The 13725-nt window shown below is 36.1% G+C and overlaps 1 non-coding gene across 1 annotated transcript; it reads right to left on the bottom strand.

Annotated features, from left to right (window-relative positions):
- Window positions 1–3871: 3871 nt before the first annotated feature.
- Window positions 3872–4015, bottom strand: LOC116630379. The gene has a single exon (XR_004298962.1). It is a non-coding gene; the product is annotated as a U4 spliceosomal RNA (small nuclear RNA).
- Between the last annotated feature and the right edge of the window lie 9710 nt (window positions 4016–13725).

Here is a 13725-nt window from a genome sequence, read left to right as displayed (position 1 = left end):
GGGATGTATACAAGAAGTTTCATAGCAGCAATAACTGTTCTAACTTCAAACTAAAACCAGTTGAAGTGAACAATTTCCAGAGAATAAATAAATAAATTTTGGTGTATTCACATCATTGAATTCTATTCCACAGTGAAAATTAATGAGGTAAAGCAATACAATTACTATGCATGAATTTCAGGAACATAATGGTGAATGAAAAAACAAGCAGATGAAAATATCAACAGTATGATTTCATTCATATAAAGTTTGAAAACATAGAAAACTGAAGAATTCTTTAAGAATATATATTTGTTAAAATTATCAAGAAAAGCATGGGATGCTTAAATAAAAATTTCAAGATATTGGTTGCTTTTGACATGAGAAAGGAACATGGAATTATAAGAGCTCTTTGGTTTATAAATATCTTTTTTTTTCTCTATTAAGTCCTTTTATAGGTGATTTCCAATTAAAAAAAAAACACATATTTTAAACAAAACTCAGTTAGTGAGTAGTTGGTAATCTAGATCACTGCTCCCCAAAGTTTATTCAGAAAATATATGACCCAGTCATATTCTTAAAATTGGGTTGATTTTAATAGGTTCTGGATGGGGTCTAATATTCTGAATTTCTAATGAATTTCCCAAGTGAAGTCCATGCTTTCAGTTTGCAGTTAATACCTTGAGTGGCAAGACTCTAGATCTCATTTAAAAAGAGTGTGTGAGAGAGAGAGACAAAGAGACAGAGAGAGAGATTAAGAAATTTGCAAATACAAGAAATCAAGCAAAGATACAAATATGGTTACAAATATGTAGCTTCAATTAAATATTAGATCATTATTTGTATCAAATTCAGTGCAACACAATTATGGGGTTTTGAATTAGAACAAAATAGGTTCATATATTAATCCCAAATTTTTAGTTGTGAAAATGTTATAACATTACTTTAAACTACCTTGCCTCAACTATATGATGGGGAAGATAACACCTACCTTTTAGAAGAGTTATGAAGATTAAATGATAATTTTCCATAAAGCATTTAACATAATTCCTGTCACTTGGTAATACAGTTTGACAAATTACATTAATTATATTAAGTATTTGTAATACTATGTTTATGTTTACTTTTAACATTATTTTATACTTTTTTTTTAAAGATTTTTTTTTTTTTTTAAAGATTTTATTTATTTATCTGAGAGAGAGAATGGGAGACAGAGAGCGTGAGAGGGGGAGGATCAGCGGGAGAAGCAGACTCCCCGCCGAGCAGGGAGCCCGATGTGGGACTTGATCCTGGGACTCCAGGATCATGACCCGAGCCGAAGGCAGTTGCTTAACCAACTGAGCCACCCAGGCGCCCTAAAGATTTATTTATTTGACGGAGAGAGACACAGTGAGAGAGGGAACACAAGCAGGGGGAGTGGGAGAGGGAGAAGCAGGCTTCCCACCGAGCAGGGAGCCCAATGCGGGACTTGATCCCAGGACCCTGGGATCATGACCTGAGCTGAGGGCAGACGCTCAACGACTGAGCCACCCAGGCGCCCCAAAATTATTTTATACTTTATAAAATAATAATTCTCTTCATCTATTTTATATTTTATACTTATTTTATAAGAAAATAAGACAATTCAGTTATGTTGAACAAGCTTATTTTTCAGTCCTACATGTTAGAATCTCCCCAAGAGTTTTAAGAATTGATTATCAATTTCTATTTTGTCTGATAATAAAATCTCCATCAAATACTCAACAAAAGAAATAGAAAACTATGTTTATAATAATTATATAAATGAATTTCCTCAAACCTTCCCAAAGCTTCCAAGTGGTTTATGTAGAATACAGCCCATCCTCAATTGCAACCTTCTGATATGCACAGATTTCAGTTACCATGATTTAGTTAAATAACACTGGTCCCCCAATAACATGGTTCAAATTCCATTTACCATGGTATGTTGTCAGTAATTATACAAGGTACAAAGTTTGCTGTTCCAATCTATGAGTGAATCACTAACTACATAAATAATAGATATGCATCATGATCAGGAACAAATCACTTCTTTCAAAGTCTGTCAACGATTGCTCTGTGTATAAGCTGTTAATTCAGTTCATGCACAAAGAAAATGTGAGGGTTTCCTGATTTCTTATCTCATAATGTAAATCCATCCTCATCATATTAAAAATGGATAATTCAGGGGCGCCTAGGTGGCTCAGTCAGTTAAGCAGCAGACTGGTGATTTCCAGCTCAGGTCATGATCTCAGGGTCCTGGAATCCAGCCGCATAAGGCTTGGTGCTCAGCATGGAGTCAGCTTGAGGATTCTCTCTCTCCTTCTCCCTTTGCCCCTCTCCCTGGTTGCATTCTCTCTCTCAATTAAATAAAAAAATCTTAAAAAAGAATTCAGGTGGTAATTGACAAAGTGAAGGTACAGCAAAGAAATGAAAAGTGGTAACACTAGAAGAGAAATTAGAATTAAAACATAAATGGAGTTATAAAGAGAATACCTGTCTTTGGAAATGTTGATATAGCTGCTTTTCTAGAGACTCTAGAGGAACATAGTGAAAGTGAACTTACTAACATACATGAGAAAAATGATTTAACAAAAAAAGATGAATTTGTTCTAGAGAAAGTAACACCAGAAAAACATTTCACTTTAAAGTAACTGTCAGAGATATTTCACAACATTTAAAGTGCAAAGGATTAAATGTGGGTTCCAAACTTGGAAAGGAGTAAGACAATCTGCTAAGTCATTGAAAAGATGGACACTCCATGTTAAAAGTTATATGATAAAAAGAAGGCCAGCATTGCTCAAACTATTCTAGATAAGAATTTTTTTAAAGAATAAAAATACTTTAATGTTTTGAATAACAGTGCATCAAATAAATATGAGCTCTATTTTTTTTAAAAGATTTTATTTGTTTATTTGAGAGAGAGACAGAGAGGGTATGAGCAGGGGGTAGGAGCAGAAGGAGTGGGAGAAGCAGACTCCCCTCGGAGCGGGGAACATGATGCAGGGCAATATGAGTTCTATTCTTTCATTTCCCTTCACATTTATAGCAGATATTAAAAAGATATTTTGATATTTTGACAGTTTTTAATGGATTATGAAACAGTTATAATTTTCACATTGATTAATATCATTTTCCATAATTTTAGCTTTCAAAGTCGTTTTTACAGTCCCGCACTACTGTGCAAAACAACTACCTTGAAGATTATCTTTAGCACCAAATTTTTTGTTTCTACTTCTTTTTTTTTTTTTTTTTAAAGATTTTATTTATTTATTCATGAGAGACAGAGAGAGAGAGAGGCAGAAGGAGAAGCAGGCTCCCAAGGAGCAGAGAGCCCGATGCGGGACTCGATCCCAGGACCCCGGGATCATGACCTGAGCCGAAGGCAGACGCCCAACCATCTGAGCCACCCAGGCGCCCTGTTTCTACTTCTGTAAGCTTTATTATATATAAATATTTTAATTGATTATTACATCACATACTTAGATATATTTTCAAATATCAAGTAATGCAATGGTTATGTTTCTAAATTTCTGATTTTGTTTATTTTTGCTCATGCTCATTTATTTTGTTCTAACCATTAATTCTACCATGGGGCTAATTCTAAGAGAATTTATACTTTTTTCTAGTATAATTTGTATAGCATAAATAATGTCCACAGATGTTTAATTAGCTGCTGCGGAATTATATACTTACTAAAAAATATTAGGGATTTGCTTACAAATACCTTAGAACATTCAAATAACAAGTTAAAGAGAACTTGAAATAACTTGAAAAATTTATAAAATCCAAACAAAAAATCAAAGCTACAAAAAATGAACATATGTTTAACACATATTGAACTTCTCTAATTGTAAGCATTTGTTAATCTAAATTGTTTTAAAGGAAGATGCTGAATTTGTAAGAAATTTGCTTAGAAATTGTTGTATGGACATTTCAGACAATAATAAAACATAACTTGAGACTTCAAGTAATCAATTAGCAATAATCGCGCCTCGGATAAACCTCATTGGCTACGATACTGCCACTGCGCAAAGCTTGAGACTTCAAGTAATCAGACATGCATGATCATAAGAATAAGAATTGCCCTAACATTCCACATTCTGTTAGTTGCCCTGTTGGGGACCACCAGTAAGTGTTTCATAGCAAAATAATAATAATAATAATAATAATAATAATAATAATAATATAAATTTCATTTCTATTTTAGATAATTCTTATACTTTTTATTTCCATTCGTAAGTGTACTTTATAAAATTATATAACAGCTATATTGAGACATAATTCATATACCATACAAGTCACCCATTTAAAGTTTTACCATTGAATGGTTTTTCAGAATTATACATTACAATTTTAGAACATGTTCATTACTCTGTAAAGAAAACATGTATCCATTAGCAATCACTCCTCATTTACTGCCACCGCCCCGAGGCATAGGTAATCACTAATCTTTCTATCTCTAAGAATTTTCCTATTCTGGATATTTCATATAAAATGAATTAAATAATATGTGGTGTTTCGTGGCTGGCTTCTTTCACTTAGAATAATGTTTCCAAAGTTTATTAATGTTGCAGCATGTATCAGTACTTCATTCCTTTATATTGCTGAAAAACATCCAAATGTATCAAATATACCAATGTTGATCAATTCATCAGTTAATAGATTTTAAGTATTTTCTACTTTGAAACTATTATGAATAATCTTATAAACATTAATGTAGCAGTTATTGTCTTCCTTACTCTTGGATATATACCTACAATAGAATTGCTGGGACATATGGTAACTACATTTTTAAACTTTGGAGGAAATGCCACACTATTTTCCAAGGGAGAACCTCTACTTTATGTGTAGCAGTATATAAAGGTTCCGATTTCTCCACATCCTCACAAACATTTGGAAATAGCTGGGGTTTTTGTTTGTTTGTTTGTTTTTGTTTGTTTTGTTTTGTTTTTATTATAGCCATCCCAGTGGGTATGAACCAGGAGCTCATTGTGTTCATGATGTATTTTCCCATATTGACTAACAATGTTGACCATCTTCTAATATGTTTATAGGTCACTTGTATATTATTTTTGAAGAAATGTCTATTCAGATAATTTGCTCAATTTTTATTTGGGTTATTTGTCTTTTTACTATTGAATTTTAAGTTTTGTTCCTATATTTCAAATATAATCTCCTTATCAGATATATGAGTTGTAAATATTTTATCCCATTTTGTGAGTTGACTTTTAACTTTTTTTGATAGTACCTTTTGAATTACAATTCTTTTGTAACCTGTGCTTTGGAATTATATTTAAGAAACCATTGCCTAATCCAAGGTCACAAAAATGTACCTATATTTTCTTCTAAGAGTTTTATAGCTTAGGCGCTTATATTTAAGACTATGACTCATTTTTATTTAGATTTTGTGTATGGTATTTATTTAATGTGGATATCCAGTTGTCCTGGCATCATCTGTTGAAAGAGTTATTAATCCCCTACACCCCCCCCCCCTATACCCCCCCCCCCCCCATGTAATGGTCTTGCCACCCTTGCCAAAAGTCAATTAACAGTAAATAAAGAAGTTTACTTCTGGATAATCAATTTTATTCTACTAATCCATATGACGATACTTAAACTGGTATCACATTGTATTTATTGTAGCTTGGACTGAATTTTGAAGTTGGAAGTGAAAGTATCCTAACTTTGTTCTTTTTTTATAAAATTGCTTTAGCTAATCAGTGGCACATTAATTTCCATATTAATTTTAGGATTAGCTTCTCGTGTTTGAAAAGAAGCCAAGTGACATTTTTATATGGATTGAGTTAAGTATGCAGATCAATTTGGGGAGTATTATCTTCTTAATGTTATAAGTCTTCTGATCCTTTAACACGGGGTGTCCCTCCATTTCTTTGGATCTTTAATTTCTTTCAACGACATTTTATAAATTTCAGAGTATAAGTTTTGCATTTCTTTTCTTAAATATTTCCTAAGTGTTTTATTCTTTTTGATGCTACAGTAAATGGAATTGTTTTGTTAATTTAATTTTTAGATTTTCGTTGCTAGCATAAAAATAAAATTCAGTATTGTCTATTTATCTTGTGCTCTGCCATCTTACAGAACTAGTTCATTTGTTCTAATATTTCTACATGGCCTCATTCAGATTTTCTATGTATAAACTCATATCATCTGCAAATAGAGATAGTTTTACCTTTTCCTTTCCAATCTAGATGCTTTTAATTTTTTTTTTTTCTTGGCTAATTTCTCTGCCTAGAACCTCCAGTAAAATGTTGAATGGAAGGATCTGGAATGTACATTCTTGTCTTGTTTCTGCTCATAAGGGGAGAGCATTCAATCCTTGACCATTTAGTATGTTAGCTGTAGACTTTTCTTAGATGCCCTTTATTAGTTGGAGAAATTTCCTTCTACTCTCAGCTTGTTGAGTCCTTGTATCATGAAAAGGTGTTAGATGTGTTAAATGTTTTTTTCAGTGTCCAGTTAGATGACCATATGGTTTTATCTTTTACTCTACTGATGTGGTGTATTATATTAACTGATATTCAGATTTTAAGTCAATGTTGCATTACTGGAATAAATCCTTTTTGGCCTTGATGTATAACACTTTTAATACTATTGCTGGATTTGGCTTACTAGTATTTTGTGGAGGATTTTGTATCTATATTAATAACAAATACTGTTCTTTAGTTTTATTTTTTCTGAGGTCTCTATGTTGTATTGGTATCAGGATGACCTCACAGAATGAGTAAGGGAATTTTTTTTTTCTTTATATTTTAAAAGAGTTTGTGAGAAAAAAAAAATGTTATTAATTCTTCTTTAAATGTTTGGTAGAATTCATGAGCAAAGTCTCCTGGACCTGAGATTTCCTTTGTGGGAGTTTTTTAATTAATCATTTAGTCTCTTTTATTGTTCTGTGTCTACTCAGATATTCTATTTCTTCTTGAGTAATTTTTGGTAGCTTGTATCTTTCTAGGAACGTGTCCATTTTGTCTAAGTTATATAACTTGTTAATATAGAGTCATTCATAGTATTCCCTTAAAATATTTTTTTTTCTCCCTTAAGATTGTTAACAATACAGCTTTTATTCCAGATTTTGGCAATTTCAATATTTTATCTTTTTTTGGGGTATCCTACTGTTGATGCTGTGCATTTGATGGAGCAGTCACCTTGTCTGGACTTTATGGACTGATAAGGATGGAGAGAGACTTTTCCTGCAGGTGAGCATGAGGGTACCAGTTGGTTGGGTGTGGCAGTTTCAGCTCCTGCAAGGCCCGGCTGTGTAGTCTCCATGCAGTTCTGTTAGCCCAGGTCAGTGTTGCTTGAAGATTGCAGGGATCTTCAGGGACAAAGGCTGCAGGTATCTGGTAAGTGCTCTTGGAGTTTTGGTGGCAAAGGCTGCTGGGGACCACTTGATGTCTTTTTCTCCCATGGGGGATAACATGGCCAAGGGGATCCCTGTTGCCACCACATCCAACTTGTGGGCACCCCACAGTGGTGGCAGAACAGATGTCCGATGTGCAATTACCTTCAGAGCAGCCATGGAGCCAGAGCCTGGAATGTGGTCTCTTGTGCAGTGAGAACCACTGTGGGTCTGGGACACTGTCATCAGTGATGATTCCTGTGCCTCAGGCATGGACTGACGTGGCAAGTCATAGAGCCAGGATCTGGGGCACAGGCACACATGGACAGACAGCAGCCCTGGGGTCCAAGGCACTGGCTACTCTCCACGCAAGGCTCCATTGCCTGAGATTCAGGAGCGCCCGCAGCAGGTGGGACTAGGGTCTGGAGTGTGTTCGGAGCGGCCTCGGAGCCGGGATCTGAAGCGCAGGCCAGTCACGGCTCCTGGTTAGGGGTGTGTACGGTGCTGAAGGAAGCGATCAGCTCTGGTTCCAGGGTAGTTCAACAGTACCTCCTTCTGGGACAGCGCAGGGATGGCAGCGTCTCCCTCTCCAAAGGCGGTGCCGTCGTGGTGGCTGTTGGGTCCCTCTCCAAAGGCTGTGCCGTCCTGGTGAACAGCGGCCGGTTTCTTTTGCAGAGCAGGCTCCCGGGGTCTGTGCGGAAAAACACTGTGGAGTCCTCCGTTGTGATAGCTGCGGTGAGACTGCAGCTCTCGTGGGGACTGTGGAGGTCCTCGGCAGCAAAGTCTTCCAGCGTCCTCCATAGTGCAGGCCCCTGGGAACCATGATGACCCTGCTATGTGACTACTGCTGACCTTAATCCTTCTGTCTTTGTAGCTGTTTCTAGACATCCCGAATAAACCTCTCTTTCCCGTGATGTTCTGTGTGGTTATTTTCCCTCTTTTTTTGGTTTTATCACCACTGTGTTGCTGTAGGTTCTTAATTGGACTCTTGAGCCGTCCCAGTGGCTATTTTTGTTCATGGATTATCTGTCTAATTTTGAGTGGGGGGCAGTGGAGGGGAGATTGAGATCTCTTACTGTACCATCTTACTAATGTCACTGCTCTGAACATTTTTTAAATGGCCCCCTTTGAAGACTTTGTTTAATCTGATATTCTGGCAGACTCTCAGGCAATTTCTCCTTCTTGCTTTGTCCCCCCCCGCATGTGTGGGTTATGCTTTCCTGCTTCATTACATGCCATTTTGCTTAAAACTATAGACTTCAGATAATATATAGTAGCAACTTTGGAAGATTTCCCCTGGTCTTGTTGTTTGCTTGTTATTTCCTGAATGACTTGGCTGAACTATTTCAGCGAAGTCTACTTCCCTTGTAGTACTAAAGCTCTGACATTGCTTCTCAAGACATCACATCCTTGGGCGTGTGCACAATCACGCTGGAATGACATTGATTTTTGCTTGGCTCTACTTGACCCATGTACTTTTTCTGATCTTCCTGTTAAACTATTCGCCTCTGCTGGTGTCACACCCAGCTGCAATGTTTCCTTAATTGCTGCCTGATTGCTCTATTGTTTCTGATAATCCCACGAGGTACAGAATATTCTATCTGATTTAGGTAAGTTCAGGCCCCTTTGCAGTAATTTTTTGAGGTTAGCCTTTGAGGTTTTTTTCTCACCCCAAGTGGGCTTCTCTTACCTGTCTGTTTTCCTGGTTGTCTCTTGTAAATTAGCTGGCCTATGATTCAGTTTGTGGTTCTCATGGTACTGCCCGAATCTCTAATTGCTTACCACCAGAATCTCTACTGTTTTGAAGAGTGCCCACAGTTTTGAACTTTCCCACACTCTATTTCAAATAAGATCAGTTCTTTTGGGGAAAATTTGGAGCGCTCTGTAGTTATGGTCCACTGCTACCAGCCAGAATCTTGGAGACACTTAGCTGGAACAACAGAAACAATTGTTGCAGGTAATTACTCCAAAGTACCAAATTGATAGGATTTGATGACAGATTATTTGCATTTCATCAGTAAATAATGCGCCATTCCTCATAGAACATGCATTTGGTGTGTGGGGGGGGATGGAAACAGGCAATTAAAAACCATACAAATATATATCTTACAATATTTTTAATTCTATAGTATTTTATGTGGAGATATGTGAAGGGAAATAAAATGTGGTTCATTGTCAGTTTGTGATTGGTCTGGAGTAGAGGTAGTTGTGCATTAGCATTAGGGAAAGATTGCCTCAAAAGATGCCATTTGATCAAAGATATTCATAAACCATGTGGAGATGTGAGGGAATGTGCTCTCAGCAAAAGAAGATGCAGATGTAAAAATCCTGAACAGGAAAATTGATGGAAGAGTTTAGACTGTTCTAAGAACAGCAAAACATTCATTATCATTTGAAAAGAGTATGTGAGGAGAAGTTGTTTAGACTAGACAGCTAAAGGGGATGCTAAGAAGTCTGGGTGTTATGGAAAATGTCATGAAGAAGCCACTGGCAGGTTATAAGCAGGGGTTGATGCTCTCTGATTTACAGATATGGCATAGACATATTTAGATTGTTAAAGATCTCTTTGAATTTTAAGAGAAATACAACACTGATGAAGTGCAAGTCAAGTAACAAAGAAAACAACACTTGCTTAAAGGACATTGTAAGAAAAAAATAGTATTCCCAGCAGGCAAACTCTTGCAGAAATTGTTACTAGAAGTAGAGAATACTGTATTCTGTTTTTCCAAGCTTTGCTACCAGAAGACTTTCTTATTTCCTACTTTTTCCTACATTCCTCCTCCCCTTATTTTTGAGCATTCTGAATTGCTGTCACTTCTGGCAATCGTTTCAGTCTTTATTTGTTGCAATTTCTCTTTATATTATTGACAATATCCCAAAAAGTTACTGGCTCTTTTCCCCGACATCTTTCTCACTCCCCACCATTGCCCTCCCAGTCCTCATTCCCTACCATTAAAGCCTCCCCAGTTTTGTATATTGAAAGACATTTGGCAATGTCTTGAATATACATAGCAAGAGATTTAAATTACTACCACTCTGAAGCTTATTTTTTAATGCCACACACAGTGCTTTCCAGAAGTTTTATGAACAATGAGTCCCAGCAAATGTCAGAGGTCATAGTATAAAAACAGAAACAAACAGATAGTCAAACTAAAACACACAATTGTAGAGCTTCACATTTTAAAGAGAAAATATACTCCTAACATGAAAGTTCAACCTCGGTCTTATCCTGTGGCTGAGTTTTGATGCTTAATTAAATGGACTTTTGTTCAGGTCAGCCAATATTAAAATAGTGAAACTAATTAATGTATGCTATATGTGGATCAGATTATTTGTTCTTTTTATTTTATCAACTTACTCATTAAAGAAATAAAAGATAAAATATAAAATCCACATAGTAGAACTGGAATTCCAAAAGCATAGCCTTCTATTAATTATGAACAGCTTGCCTTTCCTTACTGTCTACCGTATTCTAAAATCAACATATTAAGGTCAGAAAATGAAATTTTAAAAGGCAAGCCACAACTATGGAAAGAGCCAAGATGTCCATCAACAAATGAATGGATAAAGAAGATGAGGTATAGATATATACAATGGAATATTATGCAGCCATCAAAAAGAATGAAATCTTGCCATTTGCAACGATGTAGATGGAACTGGAGGGTATTATGCTGAGTGAAATAAGTCATTCAGAGAAAGACATGTGTCGTATGACCTCACTGAATTGAGGAATCCTTAATCTCAGGAAACAAACTGAGGGTTGCTGGAGTGGTGGGGGTGGGAGGGAGGGTTGGCTAGGTGATGGACATTGGGGAGGGTATGTGCTAAGGTGAGTGCTGTGAATTGTGTAAGACTGTTGAATCACAGACCTGTACCTCTGAAACAAATAATACATTATATGTTAAAAAAAAAAGAAGAAGGAGAAGAAGATAGCAGAAGGGAAAGAATGAAGGGGGGGAAATAGGAGGGGGAGATGAACCATGAGAGACTATGGACTCTGAGAAACAGACTGAGGGTTCTAGAGGGGCAGGGGTGGCGGGATGGGTTAGCCTCGTGATGGGTATCAAAGAGGGCACATACTGCATGGAGCACAGGGTGTTACACGCAAACAATGAGTCATGGAACACTACATCAAAAATTAATGATGTAATGTATGGTGATTGAAGAGAAGCTAACAGAAATCTGAAAGAGCCTCTCAGGTTATTGTTTGGCATTAATTCACGAAGTTAAATACCGAGAAGACATAATAAATAAACCTTCCCAATTTGTTATTGAATTGAGCAGCTAGATTTATGTTTGTATGGTGCCCACTATTAGAAGAACTGCACATGTGTTAGCCCATCAAATATTCTCAACAACCTATGAAATATGTTGTTTTTATAACCCAAATTTTGCAGAGGAGGAAACTGAGGTGAAGTATTCCGTGTCACACAGTTAGGAAAGTAAATGCTGAGTTTGAAGCCAGTTAGTCAGCTGCCAAAGTCCTTGCTTTAAATCATTGTCTTGATTGGAACGATATTGGGCATGCTTTGCACTTCCTGTGAAGACAATTGCTCTCAACTTTTTTCATATCCCTTCATAAAACTACTTTATTACATAAAAAGGTTCATAGCAAAATGTTAAGTATATAAAATTTAAATTGTGGATTATGGGTACTCTTTGCAGACACATAGGCCTTATAATTGCTTCAAATTATCTAATGAAACTTTTTTCATTTTTATGATTATTTTATTAAGCCAATACTTTTTTCTTTATAAAAATGGATTTGCATGGTTTCATAAGAATTATCTAGGTCCAAGATGAAGACTTCTGGAGTTATTAGGACTTAAGGGAGAACAAATGAAAATAAGGTGTTATCTTTCCATCCACCAGAAAAGGGCTGGGTAGAGGAAAAAGGAAGCATGTACTTCCTTATTTGAGAAAATGACTTCAAATATGCCTGAATACTTTCTGCTTTCCTAGAAATTACTGGTCTCTATCTCCCTGCTATATTGGTATTTTGAAGTTATACATTGTATCATTAGGTAGAAGCTATAGGCTACGTATCCAGCATTCAAATGCTCTCTCTTCCACAAGAATAATATGAATGGGAGGCACTCAGGTTATTACATAATCTTATGTCCAGAATTTAATGGTGCAAGTGTGGTAAATCAGACATATGTTTTGATCTTTCAACCATAACTTTTGTAAACTACCTTACTTCATGGCAGGGATAAATGTTAACAGTGGCCATACCATTTTGCAGCTATTTTTGCCTACAGTTATATGCACAGGGCTGAGATATGTTTGGACATTTGTAATAGACATTTGCCCATTAGTACTTTTTTTCTAACTACACCTCCCATTAATTTTTTTCAATTTTTTATTGTGGTAAAATACATTTAAAATGCGTTATCTTAACCATTTTTAAGTGTACATTTTAGTGGTTTTAATACATAACATTGTGCATCCATTACCACCATTCATCCCCCTTCTCACCAGTTCCTGGCAACCACCATTCTATTTTCTTTTTTTTTTAAGATTTTATTTATTTATTTGACAGAGACACAGCGAGAGATGGAACACAGGCAGGGGGAGTGGGAGAGGGAGAAGCAGGCTTCCCACTGAGCAAGGAGCCCAATGCGGGGCTCGATCCCAGGACCCTGGGATCATGACCTGAGCCGAAGGCAGACGCTTAACGACTGAGCCACCCAGGCGCCCCACCATTCTATTTTCTGTCTCTGATTTTGACTACCTTAAGTACCTCATATAAGTAGAGTCATACAGGGTATGTCTTTTTATGACTGCCTTATTTCACATAGCATAACGTTCTCAAGTTTCATCCATGTGGTAATGTGTGTCACAATTTTCTTTCCCTTCTTAAGCCAAATAACATTCCATGGTATGTATATACCAGATTTTGCTTATTCATTCATCCATCAATGGACACTTAAGTTGCTTCTACATTTTAGTTACTGTGATAATGCTGCTATGAATATATTACACAAATATCTCTTTGAGATTCTGCTTTCAGTTCTTTTGGGTATATGCTCAGAAGTGGAATTGCCGGGTTATACAGCAATTCTATTATTAAGTTTTTTAGGAAGTGTCATACAGATTTTTAGAGTGGCTGTACCATTTTATAATCCTACCACCAGTGCACAAAGGTTGCAATTTCTCTACATTCTTGCCAATACTAGTTATTTTATACTTTTTTGGATAGTAACCACTATAATGGGTATGAGGTGGTATGTCATTTACAGTTTTGTTTGCATTTCCCTAATGATTAGTGATGTTGAGCATCTTTTATGTGTTTATCGGTCATTTGTATATTTTCTTTGGAGAAATGTTTACTCAAGTCCTTCACTCAATTTTGAATCAGGTTGTTTAAGTGTTTTTGTTGTTGTTGT

The sequence above is a fragment of the Phoca vitulina genome, unplaced genomic scaffold (assembly GCF_004348235.1).
Source record: "Phoca vitulina isolate PV1807 unplaced genomic scaffold, GSC_HSeal_1.0 scaffold3, whole genome shotgun sequence".
NCBI classification, from domain to species: Eukaryota; Metazoa; Chordata; class Mammalia; order Carnivora; family Phocidae; genus Phoca; species Phoca vitulina.
This window is presented reverse-complemented; position numbering and strand designations above follow the sequence as displayed.